General features: G+C 45.0%; 1 long non-coding RNA gene across 6 annotated transcripts in view; it reads left to right on the top strand.

The window, feature by feature from the left end:
- Nucleotides 1-23,356, top strand: part of 2210408F21Rik (RIKEN cDNA 2210408F21 gene) — a 117,045-nt gene extending 93,689 nt beyond the window's left edge. For 3 of the 6 annotated variants that reach the window (NR_040257.1, NR_040258.1, NR_040260.1), the window contains 4 exons: nucleotides 14,250-14,321; nucleotides 21,952-22,023; nucleotides 22,765-22,818; nucleotides 23,191-23,356. This is a non-coding gene — a long non-coding RNA (RIKEN cDNA 2210408F21 gene). Of the gene's footprint in view, nucleotides 1-14,249; nucleotides 14,351-21,951; nucleotides 22,024-22,764; nucleotides 22,819-23,190 lie in introns of all 6 variants that reach the window. The other 3 variants (NR_040262.1, NR_040259.1, NR_040261.1) reach the window with 3 other exon arrangements.
- Nucleotides 23,357-24,011: the final 655 nt, after the last annotated feature.

Here is a 24,011-nt window from a genome sequence, read left to right on the forward strand (position 1 = left end):
TCAGGGCACAGAGGGGAAGAATTTCAAATATTTGTGATTTGATATTTGTCCTGGTCACAGCAACTCTACTTTACTCCCAGTGATGCTCATCTGAGCCCAGTTGGCATTTCAGCGTCCTAAAGATAGATCCTGTTTCTACTTCCTAAAGCAAAATAGAATCGCAGTGGACTTTGTAAGAAAATACAGAAGTGGAAGAAAGACTGCAAGATGAAATCATGATTAGGCTCCTGGGCTCTGCTTGCAGCCCCACACAGGAGGAGGGTGAGGTAATTAGCGTGTTCCTGCAGATCCTCGCTTGTCTTTGTCCCACCACTGGCTCTGTCTCATTCTCCTGTGCTTATTTTTTCCCCCAACTTGGCCAAAAATAGACAGACACAAAAAAGTTTCCTTGTACTTCCTTTGGCTTTTCTACTTTTTTTCCCCTGGTATGTTTGGTTTCCTCTGGTGTGGTCTTTCTTTTTTCTTACCACCTGCTGGCATCCCCTCCTCACTCCCCGTACCCCCAACATGACTGTGATCTGTTTTGGAACCCTGGCTTGGTGCAGGGTGTCCAGGAGGGGCAGCATTTAGTGATGTATGGGTCTCTGGACGTAGAAGAATTCCAAGGAGAGAATCTTATTTCCAGTGCAGGCATAGAGCAGAGCTTCTTGTTCTGGGTCCTGCTTGAGAATTTGTCAGAATTCAGAATGGAACCTCTCTGGGGGCAAAATGCATCAGAGATCTTTCTCTGTCTCTTCATGCCGTTGTGGGAACCAACAGAAGACCATGGCCATCATAGACCCAAACAGTGTCCAGGCATGGCTATTTAGTCATGTTACTTTTTAAGATGCTACATTCCCTATCCCTTCTAGTTTCATTTTGGTTGCTGTGAGAAATAACCTGACAAAAAGCAACTTAGGGGAGAAAGAGTTTGGTTTTGCTCAGGATGCCGGGTTATAATACATCGTAACAGGGAAGTCAAGGTAGCAGGAACTTAAAACTGCTAGTCATATCACATCCACAGTCAAAAGCAGAGAAATAAGTGCATGCATGATTACATGCTTGCTTGTGATCAGCTCAGTTCCTCCACTTTTACACAGGTCAAGACCTCCTGCCTAAGGAATGGTGCTGCCCATAGTGGGCTGATACTTTCCATATCAACTAATTTAATTAAGATCATCCCCCCATAAATATGCCCATAGACCAACCCAACATAATCAACTCTTCACTAAGATTCTCTTCCCAGATGATTCTAGGTTGTGTCACATTGACAAACTCAACCATCACACCATCCAAAGCTATGTAGCAGGCACTCTATGCATTTTAAATATTATTAATACATTTAATTCTTTAGTAACTCAGAGCTCCCATACAACATCGCTGGGAATTGGGAATTACTATTATCTGAATTTTTGTGGATAAGAAACTAAGGTCTTGGGAAGGGGGTTCAGTTCTACAGTGAAAATCACGCACCTTGGTTCCTGGATCCACATTTTAAATTTTAGTCAGTCTTTGCTGCCTTTGTCTTTTTGAATAGTTCCCTAGATTTCCTTTGGAAGTTTCATGTCTGGTTTTATGAAATGTCTCCCCCAATATATAATATCTCGTGTTGGGCAACAAGTAGATCCCTCTGAGCCTTTCGGGCGGCTCTTGGTATATCCATTGGCAGCTGTAAGAACAAGACTCCACCCTACAGAAGCCATGGAATCTGACCTTTCTTTCCAGGAACCAGATCATGAGAAAATAGTATCTACATACAAACTTAGAAGAACTAAAATTTCAGCAGTGGTGTTATCATCCTTGTAAGAAGTGGCTCTACCCCCATGTGAACAAAGGCAGTCCCCTGAGATCTGTCACCAGTCAGCATGAGTTTGCAAGCAGCCATCCAGGCTCTTGGGAACAAAAAATCATGAATTTTTTAGATGATTGGCTGGAGTCAAGAAAGTGTTTCAGAGCTGCAGGACAGACCTTCTGGTGAGGGTAGCAAACTGGTCTGGAAAGAAGCCCATGACCTTGGACTGTTTACCCTGGAAGACCATAACCAGGGCCTTGGACATCACAAGGTGTTTGGCTAATTCTCTAACTCTACCTGTGTTCCTCTGGCTGGGCCCCAAATGGCTTCCCCTGGCGAGAACTGGGAGCTGAGAAGAGGATTTACAGAAAGTCAGGAAGACCTTGGGCTGTTCCTCCCTGCAATTATGTAGAATGTCTCATTGTTATACTGTCTGCTTCCTACTAGTAATTCCCAGGGCCTCTGCCCACCCAGAGCTTCTTCCTACAGGGCTCTGGTGTGAGAATGAGCAGAAAGTGAATCCTGCTAAGAAACTAGCTGATAACATCTGAGTTCAGGCTTGTCTTCTTCATAGAGACGGCAAAACCAAGAAACTTAAAAACCAGAAGCAGCACGAGCATCCTAGGAGGAGCATCCGGCTCTTTGACGTGGGAGGGATTTGATTAGGGCATTAGTGCTTTGGGCTGCTGTAACAGAACACTGTAGAGTGGGAGACTCATGATCTACAAAATTTATTTCTCATGGTTCTGGAGGCTGGCAGGTTCTCTATCTGGTGAGTTTCAGCTTTCTGGTTCACAGACATCCATCTTCTTTGTTGAACCCTTACATAGTGGGAAGAGAAGGCGGCATTCTGGGGACATCTTATTAAAGGTACTAACTTCTTTCCTGAGAGTACTGGCCTCATAATGTAGTAATATTAATATGTAAAGATCCTACAGCTAATGCCACCATTTTGGTAGTAAGATTTTTCAAATAAATGGGGGAGGAAGGGACTGTATTTTTTTCCATAGTTTTAGTTTGGTTTTTCTGGTTTGGGGATGGGGTGGGATACATTTTGCTATGTACCCTTGGCTAGCCTGGAACACACTATATGGACCAGATTGACCTCAAACTCATAGAGATCTACCTGACTGTCCCAAGTGCTGGGATTAAAGGTATACCTTGCTCCTCAAATTCTTATAATATATCACAAATTGGCCCTGATTGATCAGCCCACCAAAGACCTGGAATTCAGTATAAAACATCAACTTTGAAGCTGTGGCTTTGTGTCTCTGTACAGGCTCATAGGATTCACCCATATCAAACCAGCAGATGAGTTCCCTCTAGGCATTAGTGGGGCCTCCGTCAAATTGAGCATACCCTAGACCACTAACTAGGCTGTTCATCAAGGCTCCCTCCCAGAAGAGCTTTGCCAGGAAATTTTGCTTGACCTTTTAGGAGAACTATCTCCCCTAGCTGCCAACCGCTGGGCAAATAAATGCACTTTGACCCAGGAAGGAAACAAGGGTCTTTATTAGGTCTTGAGGCCAGAGCCCTCATGAATGAGGTTAGTATCCTTACCCAAAAGGCCTCCGGAGTGGCTCCCACCCTACTCCACCCCCATACACACCCTGCCTCTCCTCTCACCAAATCAGAGCTCAGTAAGAACATGGCTACCTAGGAACCAGGGACCAACCCAAAGCACCTTGAGATGGGAATAGATGGACTGGTCTCCAGAATCAGGTGAACGGGGCCATTCTCAGCCTAGGCAAAAGGAAGATGGCAGGCTCAGGGCCATCGTGAATAGGCTTTTGGAATCCTGTCTCTAGCCTGCCTTGCTGCCTCCACCCCCAGTTTTCTCTGGGCCGCGTCTGAGGACCAGTAAGAGTAAAGTACCTCTTACTTTCAGATCTCTGTGGCTCTTCCTGGACCCCTGTCTCAAAATACTCCTCTCTTCCTCGGACTCAGTGCCAGACTGCTGGCATCCGACTTGTGTCCTGTGCAGGCTGCCATGTCTGGCTTTCCTGGGTTTATAATTGCCTCTGGTTAAAGTTTAAATAGATGGGTTTCAGCCCAAGAGAAGAATGTAAACAAGCCGTTTGTGCCGGGTCGGGCAGCTGACTCTCAGTGCTCGGGAGTTCTGCACTTGGGAAATTCACTTTGCTTTTCCCTAGCCCAGGGACTGAGCCTCTGCCACCACCACAAGGTTTTTCAGAGCCCTGAGTGCCTCTCCGAAGCCATTGAAGCCATCGAGGAGGCTTTTAGAGGACCCGCACTTTCCCTTTTAACTCAATTAAGCCATCAGGATCCTGTTCCCACTCCAGCGAGTGCGTCTGGTAGGAGGAGGTGAGAACAGGGTAGCAGTCTTCTCTGGGCTGACCGCCCAACAGGAAGGAGAGGAAGGGACTGTCATTTCCCAGCTGGAATTTTTTTTTTCCTCTGAGAGGAGGAGGGATTGAATTTGTTGCCCTAGGGTTTTTGTTTTGTTTTGTTTTGTTTTGTTTTTTGTTGTTGTTGTTTGTTTTTTGGTTTTTTGGTGAATGACCTCCAGTTAGGAGAATGGAGCCATTCCTGGCTGAGGAAGAGGGAAGGTGGTTGGACTTGGCTGTCTTTCCTCAGAAGTAAGCAGACTTATGTGTCTTTGTCAGGGTTTTGTCTGACTTCCTACATCTTTCTGTTTTGTGAGCTTTGTGTTCAGGAGTCAGGATGGATTCAGCAATACTTGGGGGGGGGGTGCTTTAATCAAGGATTTAATGGGATCCTTGACTTCTCTACTCAAAAGCCTCCCAGTAAGTCCCCATTTCTACTTCGGACGCTTCTGCGGAAGCTTCTGTGATCTGGCTCCGCCCCTCGCACCTCCCCCTTCACCTTCAACTCTCCCAGCCCTAAGCTGAACTCGGCTGAACTGGTTTGAACCCTTCCAACCCTGCAGTATAACACTCCCTTCTCTGCAGCGTCCCAGCACCTGGGCTTGCTCCCGACACAGCTCAGAGCTGCCTCCCCGTGTCCCCTGGGTTCCCTGCAAGCTAAGTGGACCCTTCCTCCGGTCCTCTTGAAGCCCTTTTCCCCAAACCCTGTTTCATGGTGTCCTTCAGCCAGCAAATATGTGTCGACTTCTCAACCTTGGTAAGTCGTCCTCTGAATGAAGGATCATTTCCCATCCCTCCCACACTGTCCAGTGTCAGATGTGACCCACAGTGTCCAAATAATATCCAATCTTTTAGGGGACTGGAGATCCAACTCAGGACCTTACACATGCTAAGTATCACACCACTGAGCTACACTCCTTGACCAACATTCAGTCTTTGTTTTCCAGTCCTGCTAAAAAGCTGTCTGTCTCTTAAAAGCTCTTGGAGTTGGGCTTTGGTGACACATGCTTGTAACAAACAAACAAAAAATCCAGACAAATAAGCAAACAGGAAATAGCTCTTGGGAGTATCAAACAGACAGGTTCAAATCTTAGTTCTGCGTCGTTTTGGAGCAGGACTCCTTCCTAATTCTGATTCTTGCAACCTCTACTTTCTCCATGTGGAAAAGGAAAGACAATAAAACCATTTATGGTATCCGTGCAAATTAAACTGGGATCTTTCCAGTAAAGAACTGAGCCCTTTACGCAGTGAGGAGCTGGCATCCCAGGCTTGAAGTCCTGTTGCCCCAGAGTCCACTGTAAAAGGCCGGTTACAGCTCTAATGTACTGCCAACAGGAAGGCCTGGCCAAAGTGAGCAGTCCCCCAGACCCGTGGGTTGGCAAACTCTGTAAGCAGTCTGCTAGCCTGGACATCTAGGTCTGTGTGGAGGGTGGTGGCCATCTGGTCCAGAATTATGCTATGAAGATAGTACATCTCCACAGCCATGGTGGCTTGTTACAAGAAGTAGGTGGACAAGGCTTGGAAGTAGGACATGAAAGACATCTCTATCTACCATGACAGGTTCACACACTCCAAGTTTTCAGGCTCTGGGACATGTGCTCACCTCCAGAAACCCTTCCCACAAATCCACCATGAGGACCAGGGTTTACCTTTGTAAAGAGAGTTAATGAGATTTTAATGTGATAAAAAGCAAGAAGAGGAGGAGGAGGACACCGTTCCCTCTCACCCTTACCTTCTCTTTATACTCAGAGAACTTAAATATTGAACATTATTCTCTGAGATGTGGATCTCACCCATCGATTTAAGGGCTATCAGATGCATTTCCATTTGCTGAGGCGACCTTCCTCTGTACAGCTACTGCTGCTTCTGACTGGATCTTGCAAGGTTTCAAGAGACTCCTCTTTTTATTTTTTATTATTTCTCTATCTATCTATTTGTTTGTTTGTTTGTCTGAGGCAGGGTCTCACCTGTGTAGCCTTGGCTGGCCTGAGCTTGATATTCAGTCCAGGTTGACTTTGAACTCATAGTGAACTCACAGCCTGCCTCTGTTTCCCCAGTGCTGGGGTCAAAGGTGTGTACCATCATGCCTGACTACTCTTATGGGTAGCACTGGACTTACTTATTAGTCACTAGAAGACATGGGTGAGGATGCTCAGGCACCAGTCAGCTCTATGTGTTGCTAATTTGCTCTTACCTTTAGCCCCTGGTGTGAGATCAGCTCCTCTCTGTCTATCTTAGAAGGGATGCCAATGAGGATACCCCTGTCTCTCTCCTTCACCAAAGTCAGTCACTTTTTCTCATGAGAGGGGGACACAGATCCTGCTCATGCTTTGAGTACACGTTGACACTCACTGTGTAGCGGCTACTAAGGTTAAAGTGGAAACAGCCAATGTCTGTGCTTCTAAACATTTCAATCTAACAACTTGTTGGCAGAAGGAAGAGAAAATGTCTAAGCCAGGACTGCAGGAGGCCGAGTCAGAGACAGTGGTGTCTTAGGCAAAGTTCCAAAGAGGGGTGAGCTGAGCCTTGGGGAGCCAGTGCATGTCTGTCAGGAGATAGACAATAGCTCTCCAGGTGAAGGAACCCAAGTCCAGTTTCTTCTGTTCTTCTCCTGACAGACAGCTTGAAGCCTTTATCTCTATCATCTCTAACCTGTGTGGCCAGCTTCTTCTTGGCCCAAGATCCCTAAGTGTTTATAGCTTTCCTAGCACCCACTCTGACATTAGAACTGACATTAGAAGCCACTGCTTTCTTCCACAGAGCCAACAAGCAGCTGGAGTGGTGTGAGTCCCAGGGTGAGGATGGCAGAGTCTAGGCTGTGTGTGGTGTGTGTGTGTGTGTGTGTGTGGTGTGTGTGTGTGTGTGGTGTGTGTCTGTGTGTGTGTCTGTGTGTGAGTGTGTGTGTGTCTGTGTCTGTGTGTGTTTGAGAGCCTATGAGTGAGTGTGCATTTGGATGGCATACTAGATATTTTTGTGTAGAGGTTGCCACAGAGAGCAGAAATGGAGCTACAAAAAACAAAGTGGCAGCTAGGCACCTCACAGGCAAACTGTTTCGAGAAGGGGAGCCTGAAACATTCCCTGGCCAAAACAAAAACAGGGCAGGAAGTTGCATCATGAGAGGAAGACTGCCAGGGCCATGCTGAAGAGACACAAATGTCACAAAACAAAAATAAAAAGTGTGAGTCTGACTTTGCCGGGGCACACACTGTTACAATTCTTTCTTCTTTATAGTGACATGAAATTACTGAAATCATATTTGGCCGAGCAAGCATGAAGACCACAGAAGGACAGAGATGGGAGATCGTCATTAGTTTAACAGTTACGTACACAATATTTTGTTTGTTTTTGTATCAGCAACTGATTACAACTTAGCTCTGTCCCTCTATGTAAATGTTTTATTCTGCAGAACTTAGAAATATTAAAAACAGGTTATGAAATTGCATCACCGAACCTCATTATTAGCACACACTGAGAAGTTCTAACACACATATGCTAACTATAGTAATGTGACTGATGACATCAGAGCAAGAGAGAGACCCCACTCCCACGTGTGTCACTACATTCATCATTTTGGTTCAAGTAAAAATGTTAGTCTCTTTACTAAAAGGAAGTGAATAGTTAAGTTTCCTTCTGATTAGATTCTGGTAACTGCACATGTGACAATGTTCTAGGAATTGACTTTAGGTAAGACAGTCTTGTAAAAGGTTGAGATAGCTTTTGAATATACTTGATATCTGGGCCTCAGAAAAGCCTTCTGAGTATGTTACTTCAGAAATATAGTCCTACCTATTAGCAGTCTGTCACGATCCTAGAACCGGAGTGGCCTCTGATGATTCGCCCATTTGCCAGGGTCTCAAAGAGTTAAAAGGATGTTGAGATTTTGGCAGCGAAAGGAGGTGAGTTAAGTGGACTTTGGCTACGGTGCAAACAGTACTTCCCCGCTGGATACATTTTTAGCCTGTGCTGTAGGACCAGCAGGAGTAACTGGAGAGGCGTTTGGGTGGACAGGGTGGAGAGGAGCCAAGCAGGCAGAAAAGAGCGGACAGTGAGGACGAAGGCGAGTTCTAAGGGACCCTTGTTTTCTCTGCATGTGGAGGGTGTTCCATTGATAGCTATTAAAAGAAGAAATGCATGGAATGAAAAAGTATGTGTGGATACCCAACTTGGAGCGTAACATAACAGGGTTATGTCACCTTCACTGTGACACGACTTTGGCAGTCTGTAAAGATTCATGGTTTCCAGAAGTGATACGTTTGATGGTGTTTGTTTGGTTGGTTTTTATCTTATGTATATAAGCGCTTTGCCTGTGTGAATTTACATACACTATGGATGTGTGTACCTGGTGCCCTCAGAAACCAGAAGAGGGTGTTGAGCCCCTGGAAATGGAGTTATAGACTGTTGTAAGACCAAGTAGGTCCTGGGAACTGAACCTGTGTTCTCTAAAGAGCAGAACAAGAAAAAGAAAACAAACAAACAAACAAGCAAAAATCACTGGCTGGAGAAACGGCAGTGGTTTAGCAGTGGTTACCTAAGTGCTGTTCCCGTCAAGGACCCTCCCCAGCACCCACAGGATGCAGCACAACCATCTGCAACACCCGCATCAGAGGCTCCACTGCCTCAGTCCTCCACGGCCTCAAGTGCTCTCTTGTACAGTGCTCTTGCCCCACATCCATGAATAACTTAAACTAATAAACTAAAAAGTAAACTAAGTTGCTAAACGTTTGGTTTAGAGTTTGTTTGTTTGCTAGGATTTTTTTTTCCAAGATTTTTTTTTTCATAAGTGTCTGGAGAAGAAATTGGTTTTCTCAAAATTATTAGTTATTTAGAATTATAATTGATACAAATAAGTGAATCTAATGTCTCTTCCATTTTAAAATTACTACTGGGGGTAGCTACTGAGCTGTAAAGCACATTTGACTTTTGCGGACTGAGACGAAAGCAGCAGAGACTCGAGGGAAGATGACTTAAACATCCTGGCACAGACAACACAACCAGAATGCTAACTTTTTATTTCCTAAAGCTACTACCTTCCGTAACACATGTATAAAGGAGCAACCATACCAGAGAATAATCTCAGAGAGAAAAGGGTGAAGAGGAAAGGCACAGGAAAAATCCAAGCCTATTTATTGACTTGTTTCCTCAAGCACTTACTTATTGTGAATGCATGAATGTCCCCACGCCATTGCTTATGTATCTCCAGAGGCCCTCCATCTGGATGTTTACTTGGTCCACAGTATCCATGGATCCTTAATCCTCGGATTCAACCACCAACAAGATATTGGTGGCGGTGGCATCAGTGGGGGGCGGTGGGGAGGTGTTGCGTTTATCCTGAACATTCATGAATTATTTTCTGAGTATTTCTGGAAAGTCTAGCATCACAACAGTTATACGACTTTGATATGATGTGAGGTATTACAGGGTATCTAAAGAGGATTAAAATATGCAGGAAGATGTGCATAGGATGTGTGCACATAGCATGCCATTCTGCAGAACAGACTCGAGCAGCATCATGTTTTGGTCTCCCAGGGAGACTGTAACTAACCCCGTGTGGGAACTAGGGGCCATTGCTGCAGATCTGAAGCCTTGCTTCCCAGAGGCTGAAGGTGCTCCCTGGCCCAGCTTATGTTCCAAGAAACTTATCTTTTTCTGGTGATGTCCCCTAGGAACAGGAAAAGGTGAACTCAGACATGCTATGCCCCATTTTACATTGCAAATCTATAGCTCTTCCCTTCAGTGACTAGCTGACCATTCTTAAATCTTGCTCTTGTGTGCTGAAGAGTGTAGCATCTCTGTCCCCAGAGATTACAAAGGAACTTTGCTCTTTGCCCAAAATACCTCTCTCTCCCAAAGCAGCTTCCCCTCCTCTGAGAAATGCTGTCATGTCAGGCTGCACTGCCCTTGAACCAGACAACTTTCTCTGCTTCTTTATTTGTCTAAATAAAGCTAACCTACATTTGCTGTCTAATTCATTCAGATGCTTGCTCGTGCTATTTAAAGTACCCCTCAAGGCCCCTGAGAAAAAACAAGATGCTTTATCGCCTGTAAGGAACTTTAGCTTTGCTGGTCATCTAAGGGATTCAAGAATTTTAAGAATCCATTGAGCCTGTTCTGACTGGGACTTGAAGAACAAAGGAACGCTTCAGGTTTTTGGTTCCACACAGATTTCATTGACTTGTGCACTGTTGGGATGAGTTGACAGAAAAAGGAGTTAAAATGTAAGCTTGTGTGTGTGTGTGTGTGTGTGTGTGTGTGTGTGCATGTGTCCTTGTCTCTAAGTTTCATGAACTCTAACTTTTCTGAAGATGAATCTGTCATTTTTCATTGTGGTCTCTAGTGACTGATTGGGCCATTGTGGGTTTATTTACCCCTTTGGGAACAACTGTGAAAAATATAAAGACAGCTGTCATCTCAGTAAACTGAATTTGAGTATTTGGTTTGTTGCTACCTCTCCTTTTGGCCTTCATGGGCCATTTCGTTAGAGAATCCTGTCTCTTCCATGTCCCAGAAAAGCAAACGGTACAGAGATCATTGCAGAACAGAATTCCACTGTGAATTTATAAAGGACTGGGCTCAGAGGCCTGGCATTTGCTGTTTGTTCCTTCAGATCCAGAGTGTATGGGATCTGTTGGCTTGCCTTGTGGGAGGGCAAGCCGGTACCGCTCCATTGTCTTAACCACTAGGGCCCCGCTGCTACCTTCAGCTCAAGCTTATTATCAGCATCCACTTATTCAGCCAGGATGCTGTGACGTCCATTGCAGAGAGTGAGTCAGAAGCCACAAGCTAACAGGTCTATTCCTTTCCTCTGTCACCTAGGAAACCAACTCATCATCCACAGGAAATGCAGGCCCCGATGGGGAATGTGCCCAGATCAGGTTAGAAAGCTGGCAATGAGCTTTTCAAAGGAGGTCAAATAATAATGTGCAGAATCGTGTTCTGAGGTGGGAAGTGGACCTAGCCTCAGAAGAGTGGGTGCGGTGGTGGGGAGGGCTAGCCAGCAGAAACAGCCAGCAAGAAAAATTAATCAGCTAAAAGCAAGCAAGATGTCTGCTTTATAAGAACATGTCCAAGGGCAAGAGATATACAGACATGATCTCATGCCCCCAGCAAACAGCACTTTTGACCCAGTAGTTGAGGGTCTTTGGAAGTGGGTATGCTTATGCCATGTGTAAAATGAGAAGAAGAAATTGGTGATGCACCCATCTAAGCTTTCAGTAGTTTGAAATCCCACTATATGCTCGTTATTCCTTGAGTTTCAAAAGTGTGGGCAGTATATTCCCCAGAACTACCTTTCTAAGAGCCACACCCCAGTTTCTCCTGTGCTTCATCACTGTTAGCAGGTGCTGTGTTCTTCCTGACTTTATACCAGTGGTCCATTGTCTCTAGTGTATACGTCTGACAGATCGCAGTATCCAGACGTCAGTGGGTAGCGGTTTAATACGGCTGAGGCTGAGAAAGCCTACCTTTCGTTTTTCATGTTGTTTGCCAAGGTTGTTGTTTCTAGGGAGATTTACACTCCCATTGCTACAGGGGTGAGAGATCCTACATGAGAGCCTGTGCATTCTCCCAGAATCTCCTGTTCTGCACACAAAGGATTTCTGAGTGAAAAACAAACCTCAGTCATCATGTGGCCCAGCCATCTCATTTTTCATACAAGAGAGGTGAAGTGACTGCATAGGGAAGTGGTGTGTAGATTGGTGGCAGGGGACTTCTTCCTGTGGTAGAGAGAAGAGATAGCAAGTTAGATGGAAAGCTCAGATGTATCTCCAGGCCACATAGCTGTATCTAGAATTGTTAAAATCAGTGAGCTGCTTTGATTAATGTATAGAGTCCTAGAGAGGGACAGGTGGCCCACCATGGGAGGGTCAGTCCATTCCAAGAGGATGAGAACCATGAGTACTGGTTGAACAGGGAACAGTGACGGCCCCGAGTGTGTACAGGGGAGTGCAGAGCAGTGATCAGAGTTCCAGTGGTGACAATCTTAGAAGAGTTGAAGGGCATAAGACTACTTACCCTGGAGCCCAGAGGGATTTTTATGGGAGAGGTAGGAGGAGGCGTTGTCAAGTAGTTGAAGAGCTATCTAAGACAGCTTAGATTTATTCCCTGTGCCTGAAAAGACAGTAAGAAAGTGATGTAAGTTAGAGGGTGGTAGGGTTTAGTGCCATATTAATAATGTTCTAATATTTCAAGGGACAACAGAAAAAAGCAGTGGGGTCATAGCAAACTAACTGACAGGGCAGTAAAGTAAGCCATTGTCCCTGCAGGATGTCCGGGACTCACTCATTCTTCCAAAAGGATTTATAGGGTTTACTAGACACCAGCTATTTGCCGCTTGCTCTAGGCACTAAGGATATGAACATGAATGGTAGTCACTTCCCACAAGGAGCTCACAGTCCACTGGGGGTTCTTGTGAGATCCCAGATATCTAGACTCCTGAGAGACTCACACAGACAGAAGGATGGATTAAAGGGGCTCAGTGTTTGCTGTCTGTGTCGATGACGACAATACTGGCTGCTGTAGTCTACCTGGAAAGTGATCTCATGACTCAGGAATACGGGAAGGTTCTCTTATCATATAGCATCCAAGAGCTGTACTATTCTTTCTAGCAGCAGTTCAAAGACAGCAGGCTTTCTCTCTCGTGACTCTTCCATCCTTCAAATGTGCAACCTACAGAGCCATTTCTAGCTGTTACCAAACTGCTGGCAAGTGAGAGAGAATGTGGCGTATTGGGGTTATGATTTTGGGCTGAACCGAGAAGTGGTTCTCATGTCCTCTGCTCATATTTATCTGCTGTAATTCGGTCATGTGTCCACACCCAGCAAAGAGGAAAATTAGAACACAGCCTTGGTTTTGGGAGTCACTCAGTGGTTGAATGTGCACTTAACGCTCTGAGATTGATCCCGAGCAACAACAGCAGCAGCGCCAACACACAGGGCAAGGTAAGGGGCACAAAATACTCCCCAGAAAAAGAGAAAGCAGGTTTTGATGCCTGAATGACAAATCCTTTACAGTAGCCAATTCTGAGATTCCCTGACTATGGTGACATAATGAACATAAGATTAAGGGGAAGGGCTGGGTTCTCCTTTTTTTTTTTTTTTTTTTTTTTTTTGATTTGTTCATTTTCTTTATATTATCTTTAGGTAATTTTCTTGGTTGACTAAAGCATGTCTTATGTCTTATGTCTTTGTGGTATACACCATGTTTTGGTATATGTATACATTGTAGAATGGCTAAATCAGGTTACTTAACATATATATCCCCTCACGTAATTATATTTTTTCAGTGATGGGACAAGATTTTATAATGTCCTTATCAAGGGCAATGTCATCATGACCTGTGTTTACCCTGTATCTTTCCATAGGCGGTCTTCTTCTCAAGATATATTCAGGGACGTTTTGTTTTACTTTGATTTATGGCAGTGTGGATTGAATATAGGGTCTATATCAGGCTCCTGTCAGCAAGCACTTGTTGGCATCCACAATAGAACTGAAGGAGCTTGCAGCCCCATAGGAGGAAAAACAATATGAACTAACCAGTACCCCCAGAGCTCCCAGGGACTAAACTACCAACCAGACCCATGGTTCCAGCCTCATATGTAGCAGAGGATGGCCTTGTTGGGCATCACTGGGAGGAGAGGCCCTTCGTCCTGAGAAGGCTCGGTGCCCCAGTGTAGAATGCCAGGACAGGGAAGCAGGAGTGGGTGGGTTGGTGAGCAGGGGGAGGGGGGATTGGAGAGGGGGTTTTCGGAGGGGAAACCAGGAAAGAGGATAACATTTAAAATGTAAATAAAGAAAATACCTAATTTAAAGAAAAAGAAAATAGGGTCTAGCACATACTAAAAAAATATTCTACCATGGAGCATCATTCTCAACCCTCAAGATGTATTAGCAGGTTGGAAAAAGTGAGGTGGGAAATCAAACAGACTTCATGTATGAACAGGGAAGTGCTGTCTGTTTGTGTTTGTTTGCATATAGGAAACACGGGAATGATATGCGAGAAACCATGGAGACCAGGGTGAGGGCAGAGGGAGAGTTAGAGCATCCCTGAGAGTGGAGCCTCGTGTATTCATTTAAATATCTTCTCCTTATCTATTTATAAAAATGCATAATTAAAAATGCCTCATTCTGTTGCAGAGGAGTGTTCCACTGACTGACCTCTTTTTGTTTTCAAATGAAGAGGAGCCAAGAATAGGACAGCTTGGGAAGGTGAGCTGCGTATAGCTCGTCAGGCTGAGGTAAAAATCATGTTGAATGTGGAGCCGTTCTTGTTTTAACAAGTCTGTACTTGGCTGATTAGGGCTTTCAATAGAATGCAAAGGACGTGAGAGCAACGACGAGCTGGCTTTATGTGGGATCGTCTAAAAAGTTTCTGAGAGCTTTTCTGTTAATCATCTTTGTTGATTTTCATAATGGTCTTGTCTTACTTAGCTTTCCTCCACTGTAACAAAATACCTAAGATAATTAACTTATCAAGAGAGAAGGTTTATCTTGGCTTTCTGTCATAGAAGTTCCACTTGGCCTCAGTCTTTGAGCCTGTGCTTAGACGGCACTCTGTGGTAGCAGTGAGAGACTGAGGAAAACTTCCCCCTCATGTCTAAGAAGCAAAGAGAGAGGGGGGTGAAAGTCCCATACTCCCTTCTGAGGGCAGTCCCTCAGTGATCCCACAATGTCCCACTACCACCTTATTCTAGCACGACCTTGGAACCAATTTTTTTTAATTTAACTTTTTATTGATTCTTTGTGAATCACATCATGCACATTAGTCCCACTATTCTCCCCGTTCCCTGTATTTCCTCTCTGCCCTTGCAGCCCCCATAAAATATACATAGATAGAGAAATAAATAAATAAATAAATAAATAAATAAATAAAATCTCTTTGTCTAAGTTTTAATATGTCACAGTGTGTCACACTGTATACCCTATGTCCACACTTCTTTTCTTGTAAATGTTCATTGCAATGAGTCATTTGTCTGGTTCCAGGACTCTGGCTTCTGCTACCCTACCAATACTGGATCCTCATGGGACTCCTTTTGGGTATCCTGTTGTTGCCCTGTGTCATGGAGATCTTGCAGCTTTGGATCTGCAGGATTGACCTTGGGACCAATCTTAACATTTAGATATTTGGAAGCCAGTCAGTATATGAACTGGAGCAATCCCTAATAATTATTAAAACTAAAATTAATCTTTTGTTTGGAAAGATATTTTCAAGGGCATGGTATAAACTTGTCTATAAGTCCATGCTAGACATATTAGCCAGTCCAGTCCCTTTCATTTCTGGGTAGTCTCATCACTAGAAGAACAGTGTGGCAAAGCTTAGTGCATCACAGCATTTCCTCATATATTTTCCCATTAAATCTTTCCATCGGCCATGCATGTTAATCAGGGTTGGTATTACCTCAGATTTAGAGATGAAAGACAATGGTGACCACTAGAAACAAAGTAAGACCCATGAAAAACCAGGGATGTAGGACTTTTAATATAGAAAGCATTCCTACCTATCACTAGTTGAAACACAGATATTGGTCAAGGATATAATTTTAAAATATATATATACAAAAAGACTGTAGTGGCAATCCAATAAATTTTTAGAAACAATTTTTTTTTTAACTTTTCCGTGTTTTGAGACAGGATTTCTTTATGTTGCCTTGGCTGTCCTGGAACTCACTTTGTTGACCAGGCTGGCCTCAAACTCAGAAATCCGCCTGCCTCTAATATAAGTATTCTTCTCAGTCCAGAAAAAGATGGGTCAGATGACACAGTAAGAAAATGGGATGCCAAACTACTGATTTTTTTTTAAGAGCTGGGGGGAGAGAAAGCTTAGTCTGTAAAGGAGGTCCTGTCTAAACTTGATGCTTATTTATAGTTTAACTCCCATGTGGAAAATCCAGGTACGAAGGTGTGTACTTGTAAACCTAGTGACAGAGAAGCAGAGACTTGAGACATCTGGGCCTTGCTGGCCTAACTGTCAAGTCCCAGAACACAGTGAGAGACCCTGTCTCAAAACTCAAGGTAGAACAACTGAAGAATAGCACCTGAGACTGTCCTCTGGCTTCCACAAGGACACACATGTACAAATACAGACGCATGTACACATGCACACACCTACACATAAACACAAAATTATGTTCAGGAACTATGCAAAGAAGAAAAAAAGCATAAGCTAGTAAAATATGCAGAAATGTGTGTATGTGCTTTAAAACCAGTGAACTCTGAAAGACTGTTAATAAGCAGAGCTGCCAAAAGTGATTTAAGTTTGGGAAGCTAAGTTGGTTCCTTCAAAGCTTTAAGCCTAAGCTGTTCCCTGTCTTGCCAATCTATTCAACTGGGTCACTTCGTTCAAAGGAGACCAGTTAATACGGACTGAAAATTGGAGAAGGCAGCCGTTGGTGAGCTTTGCCAAATGCCTTCCGCTTTAGCGGTTCACAGGAGACCTGGAAGGCTGTTTGCATCTAAGTGGCCTTGACTCTACAGAACCATCCCATTCAGCAAAGGTTTCAAGTGTCTTCGAACACGCCTGGCTTCTAAATGCTTGTATGGAATTCAGCCCTTACCTGAATTTGCATTTGGAGTCTATGTATTCCGTGTTGTCACTCATCTCCTAAGGAGGCATTCAAATGAGTTTCCCTTTTTAAGATTTTTTTTTCTCTTTTTTTTCCCAGATGACTGTTTACTGCACAGGCCCACCAGCATATCCAAAATGTCTTCAGTCTCTCTGTCTTTCAGGATGAGCCCAATACTCCCTGGTAGAGCCTAGCATGGCAGAGGCCTTGGGTTTGATCTCCAGTGTAGACGAATGAACCATTTCTTCTTACCCACGTGCAGCTCTGACGACTTTTCTCTTTATTTTCATCAGAATAAGCCTGCTATGATCAGCACACTCAACACTCTCCAGCACTTCCATAATTATCAGACAGATGGGGTTATAATGTTATAAAACAGCCAGCATTAAATACAGGCAACATGATGGTGACAGAAAAGTAGTTAGCCAAGGCTGAAATTAACAACAGCCAACCAACACTGTTGCTGTCTGTTGGGGCCAGGGATGCTGAAATTCTATGGCTTTTTTTTTTTTCTTTTTTTGAAAGGTGACAGGTTGCCAAGCTGCCAAGAACTCCTGCCTCTGCTCATACTGCTCTGCTGAAGTACATTTGCGACATCAACCATCAAATTACATATAAATATGTAATCAACTAAAGTTATTTATAGCTAGCTCAGTGGGTTTACGTTGACGGAATGGGCTGAGGCTGCCGGTTTGATCCTTTGCCACTTATTTGACACATGAAGAAAATTCATCACCTAGTAGTCTGTCCCTACACTCGACCAGGTCACAAAGCTGTGATCTTCCAGAGACCTGGTTCTACTGTGTAGGTGGACAGTCATATCATTTCAGGTACAACCTCATATGGCAATGTAAGTACTAACCTTCAAAACAATAATCAGCCTTGGAATCTTCCATCTCAAAACCTCAATTAGCCATTCACAAAGGAGAAGATGCCTTAGTCATATGTTTAGAACCATTTTCAATATATTTATAAGCACAGGTTGGATCACAGTGTTCTCAAATGTAAAACACTTCTTTAAAAAAAAAAATCAAAAGAGCTTCCCCCCCCCCTGCCCCGCCCCGCCCCATAATGTACTAGAAACCTAGAGGGTGGGTCCTGGTTCTGCTCACTGCCTGGGACCTGATGACAATCCCTGCTGAGTTTGTGCCCTGAGATTTGCCTGCAAGCAGTTCACTGTTCCTGGAGGATACTACACGGCTCTCAGAGCACAGAAGGCTATAGATTCACAACCCAACTTCTGGGGGTAAGAAGAAGATGGAGAAGGAGAAGAAGAAGGAAGAGGAGGAAGATGGGAAAGGAGGAGGACAAGGGGGAGGAGGAGGAGGAGGAAGATGATGAAAAGGAGAAGGATGGGGAGGAAAAGAAGGAGGGGAGAAGGGGGAAGAGGAAGAGAGGGAGAAGGAAGAGGAGGAGAAGGAGGAGGAGGAGGAGGAGGAGGAGGAGGAGGAGGAGAAGGAGAAGAAGAAGAAGAAGAAGAAGAAGAAGAAGAAGAAGAAGAAGAAGAAGAAGAAGAAGAAGAAGAAGAAGAAGCAGCCCTATCTCCCTCTGTTTGAGGCTCTGCTACCCCTCCAAACCCAAACCATCATGTATGTCCCTGGCCTCCTAGATCTGGCTTGCAGGGCTCCTTTGAGGTCTACTCCCCACTGCTTCTCTCTCCCAGTCGAGCCTTGTTCGCCCTGTTCCTCTGAGTCAGCCCGTGAGTCATCTCACTCATTAGCCGAACGAATGCCTCTCTAGCCCCTGAATCTCTTTTGTTTCCTTGCATCTAACTGGTTTTCTGGCAGCCCCCAAATCCAGAAACAACCTTGAAGCTGGAGGGTGGCTTGCTACCAAGATGGTCTGCTCAGTGGAGAGGCTGGGAGAGGGCAAGTTGAATTAAGATGGAGGTGCTGGTGTGTACACTGTGGCCTCGGGGTGGGGGTGGAGGCAACTTCAGTGCCCAGAATCCATGCCTCTGTCCATTCATAGGACGGCACAAGATTACTAGATCTTGGTGTCCCCCACCCCTGCTCCCCACTTCTTTCTTTTTTAAACAGACTCTCATTATGCAGCCCTGGCTTGTCCAGGACTTGCTGTGTAGATCAGGCTGGCCTCAAACTCACAAAGATTTGCCTGCCTCTGTCTCCCAAGTACTGGTTTGAAGGGAGAGCAAACCACACCCAGCTACCCTTTTCCTTCTCTTTCTTGTCTTTTTGTCCTCTCCTCCCAACCCTCACCCCTCTCTCACACACACACCTTTGGATGATACCAGGAGAAAGCTTATGGACTGTACTAGTGATAGACAGGCAAAGAGCAGTAAGTATTCTTAGACCACATGTTGTTTTTTCTCCAGTTCCTGCAGGCGTATCTTTCCGTCACAGTTCTCTTGATGTTACATCCCACGACGCTTCCCCTCCTGAAGAGGTGGATGGGAAAGGATGTGTGAGAGATGGGGGGTCATCCTAGTTGAGGCCTCCTGGGTCTATCCAGATGCCCAGTGAAAGGATGCTAATAAGAACTCTAAATTCACTTGTTGGAGCAGCGGCACCATGGCACCTTTATTAATTCATTAATCTTAAAGCCCTTTGTAAAGTGGAGAACATTCGACTTGGCTGAGTGTGACACTTTTCATTAAATCCAGCAATTTAGTTTCGAAGGGCTCCTTGGAGACCACCTGCGCATTCCATCCCGGCGGCAATGGCAGAGCACCTGTGTAGAGTGAGCCTGGCAGAGGCTGCCCTAGGACTGCACTGTAAAGCCTGTGCGTGCAATCACTGTAAGATCTGTGCATGCAGTCACCCGGGGAGCTAGCTGAGATGCCGGCTCCAGTTCAAGAGGCCAGATGGAAGGCAGTCTAATGCTCATCTGTAAGTTCCCTGGAGGTCCCGCTACCCCAGGGGCCACACATGGAATATACCAAGACTCCAGCGGCTCTGCAGAAAGCAGAGCAAAGCTTGCTCGTTCCTTGAGAAACAACCTGCAGGTTAGGGACACTGCCCTCCACATTCCTCCTCCTCCTCAGATGACGACATTTGTCTACCAGGCCCAGACAATGCTGGACTGTTCCTTCTGAGGCTGCCAGCTCTTTTCTGTCTCCACTCTCAGTCGGGGGTGTTAACATTGAGAGATTTAGGTTTGGGATTAGTGCAGGAAAAAAAATGGTTCCATAGATTTTCAGCCTTGACTGTGAGGTCTCATTTAGCTCACGTTACCCGGAAGCTTAGAACACATACGTAGGCAGAACTTGAACAACAATAAACCATTTCTTTGATTGTTACAGGGAGTTCTTTGCTTATTATTTGGAAAGTCAATCTTTTGCTTATTCTTTCTACTGGATTTTTTTGCCTTTTAATTATTAACATATTTAATTATTAACTTAAGATAGCCCTTTGTTACAATAATCAGGAGAAAAATTCCGCCCCTATATATATATTTTTTTACTTTATTAATCTCAGAGTTTAGAAACTTAGCTTGTAGGCAGACATTAACTTTCAGGTTGATTTATTCAAGCATGGTGACACACACACACACACACACACACACACACACACACACATAGCTGCTGTGCTCAGGAAGCTGAGTCAAGAGAGTGATGTGTCACCTGAGGCTACCCATGGCTATCCAGTGAATTCTAGGCTTGCCTGGACTACAGGGCGAGCTCCTGTCTTTAAAACGCTTTCTCTTTGTTGCTAATCTGAGCAAGCCCTGTTGCAGTACAGTCCATCTCTGTGAATAGAAATATTGAAGATGACTGCACATCTTGGGGACTGTTAGGCACGAAGAGGAAGTACCTGTGGGCCAACACAGGCCCTGCTAAGTTTGCTCCCAGAGCCTATAGTAATCTAGTAGCTTTACCGAGCCTCATGCAAGGCACAGGTGACAGCTTTTGACAAATGCACTTAGTTTGCTTCTGGAATATAAGCAAACACACATTTATTACATTGATTTGGCACTTGCAGGGACTCTCTGTCGTGTCCTTGGTTCTGATGGTTCTGAGAATCACAGGGTACTGTTGGAGGCTGCCTATTAAGAGCTTCCTCTGTTAGAGGAGCCTATGATTTGTGCCAGCCTTTGGCCTCCTCCTCCACCCCTCACTAAGCCTGCCAGTGGATGTGATCTTCTCCCACTCCCCAACTCCTAAGCAGCTAAATGTAAAACCCCATAGCACTAAGGCAAGATGACGGGGCAGCTCCTGCTCCTCCTCATTGGCTCTCATCTCTGCTCACACGGACCCACTTTTTGGTTTTTTCCCCCCTGGATATGTACATGTGCACGTGTATGCATAGATATGGGTGTATGCACATGAGAAGGGCAGAGGCCTATGGGAGGCCTTCCTCTATCACTCCCCACCTACTTTTCTCACTGAATCTGGGACTCGCCCAATTTGGCTAGACCGGCTGACCAGCAAAATCCAGGGGTCCTCCTGTCTCAGCACTCTCGCTGTTTTGATCGTAGGCACACATCACTGAACCTAGACTTTTATGTGTGTCCTAGGGACCCAAACTCAGACTCTGGTGTTAAAAGGTAAACACTACCTATGGGTCCATCTCCTCAACCATTTACTCTTTATTTTGAAACAATATCACTAAGTTGCTAAAGATAGCTTTCAAGTCTCTCTCTAGCAGAGGCTGACTTTGAACTAGCCACCATCCTGCCTCAGCCTTCCAAGTAGCTGGGATTCCAGACTTGTCATCAGGCCTGGCTCTGTCTTATGGTACGATCTCTAAGAGTAGTTGTGTTATCATTCAGACTGACAAGTCTTTGATTCAACTTCACCAAATATTTTGTACCACTCCCCCATCTATGATGTTTAACGCATTTCTGTCATCTCCACTACTGCTGGGGGTGGGGGTAGGGAATATAGTAAACTTTAATAGTAAAATGAAAATATCTAAAGCTTGTTTGTTTGTTTGTTTGTTTGTTTGTTTTTGCCTCTGATGGGGTTGGGGGGGTTGATAGAATCAAAGTAAGAAACATCTAATGGCAAAATTGATCAATTACTCAGGTAGAGATGCACCCCACCCTTCCTGGTACCCCGTTATCCTTTTTTGCACACAAATCTGCCTTCTAGGTCCTGCCATTGAGCGGACATAAAACGAACAAGTCAATATTATCGAATCTCAGGCCTTTGCCAAGCACTGTGCTAAGTGCCTTCACATACATTTTCTCATTTAATGGCTCCATGCTTACTGACTACAGTGGGGAAAGTGGAGCTGGGCCTTTGGTTGTTCCCCTCCTCCCTGTCTGAGCCAGCCTTCAGCACGCACTGAAACAAAAATCCATTCTTTCTGCAGCTCATCCTCGTCTACGGCCAAACGTTGGTTTCTCATTTCTAGAAGATGAAAGATGTGATGACTCAGGAAAAAGTGAGTAGATGGGGGCCCAAGGCTATGCGCTGCCTCACGCCACACCCTGTGCCCATGTGGGTGGGCTCCTGCCTCTAGTGAAAGGCCTCTCTCAACTTCTGGCTTCTCTCCTAGATCAACTATCATATTCTGTGGGACAAGGGTCCGCATTCATTCACCCACTCCCTTTGATTGATATCTGAACATATGTTATTTATCACTACCACTAACCCCAAGCCCCTGACAAAATAAGACAGAACAATCCTGTCTCCTGGAGACATTCGACATGTCTTATCCATCCCTGACACAGCTGGCTGCTTTCTCCTCTGACTGATTCAAATCCTGGATTCCCCTAGGAAAGCGTTGCCTGGGTGAAATTGTACCACCAGCAAGAAAGGAATCTTCCAGGACCGCAGGGGAAAGTCTACTTCCGTATCTCAGCTCTTAGGAATGGCTCTCCAACTGCTGGCATAGCCACATGGGCTCAGCCAGGGCTGAGTTGGTATAGACCTCCCTGGTGGCTTACAAAAAAGGAGGCAACCAAGAGTAGGCAGAGATGAGCAGAGACAGTGACCCATATACAGAAGTATCCCCAAACACAATGGCCAGCAGCCCGGGTTGCAATACCTTGGCATGTGACTAAGTTATAACTGGACTAGGCTGGGTCCTGAGCCAAAGAAGACCCTGAGGCAGGACCTGTTCACCATCAGAGTGGGTCACATTTCTATTCCAGAGGCTTCACCCATTCTTTGTTTTGTGCAGCTGGAATCTTAGTAACTGTGGTGGGCATTGAGCCTTGCCGTCCACAAGAGAAAGGTAAGTAGGAGAATGTGGGAGAGACAATTAACAAACAAACAAACAAACCCTAGACATTGTAGAGCTGAGAGCATAGTCTCCCAAAATGTGCCAGAAGTTGTACAAAAGGGTGGTATGGTGGTTACTTTGGAGAACACAATGTACTACATCTGGAAGGGAGTCTTCATGAGAGGTTCCCTAGCTCAGTGTGGTGGTTGGGGGCAGAATGGGACAGAATGGGAATGTCCCCCCATAGGCTCAGATGTCTGAGCACGTGATCTCCAGCCTGGTGCTGTCTGGGAGGTTCAGGAGATGTGGTTTTGTATGTCCTAGAGTAGGCTTTGAGAGTATAATTTACTCATGTCACTTCCAAGCCGTTCTCTCTGCTTACAGCTTGCTGCTCGAGATGTGAGTCTTCAGATGTTCCTGCCGCCATATCTGACAGCTGCTGCCAAGATTCCCTGGTGGGATGGACTCTTATACCTCAACAACCAGAAGCCCAAGTAAACTCTTCTATAAATTGAATGACTCATGCTTAAAAAAAAAAACAAAAAACAAACTATCTTTATTTTGTGTGCATTGGTGTTTTGCCTACATATATGTCTGTGTGAGAGTGTCAGATTCCTTGGAACTGTAGCTACAGATAGTTGTGAGCCACCATGTGGGTGCTGGGACTTGAACCCCAGTCCTCTAGAAGAGCAGCTGGTAGGTACTCTTAACCACTGGACCATCCCTCTAGACCCTGATCATGGTGTTTTAACTACAGCAAAAGAAAAGTAATTAGCACAATCAGGTTAGCCAGAGGGCACACCTGTGACAGATTTTTCCTAAGTGCATTCATCAGGGGGAGGCCCACCCTGGATGGGGGCAGCACCCTTCCTTGGGTTTGGGTCTTAGAAAGAATAAACACAGAGAGGGAGCTGAGCACAAGCCAGCAAGCACAAGCTAAGCAAGCACTGTCCAGTCTTCCTCTGCTTTGACTGAGGATGTGACGTGTCTAGCTGCTTCAGGTTTCTGCCTCGAATCCCCTGCAGTCATAGACTATAACCTGGAATTGTGAGCCAAAAGAAAAACAAAAGAAAACAAAATCCATTTTCTCCCCATATGTTGCTTTTTGGTCAAAGCATTTGATCCCAGTAACAGAAAAGAAATGAGGACAGGCAAGAAGAGGCCATACCACAGAGCCAGGAGCAGGTTGTAGTGCCAAGTTGCAG

Source organism: Mus musculus, chromosome 6, assembly GCF_000001635.26.
Source record: "Mus musculus strain C57BL/6J chromosome 6, GRCm38.p6 C57BL/6J".
NCBI lineage: Eukaryota > Metazoa > Chordata > Mammalia > Rodentia > Muridae > Mus > Mus musculus.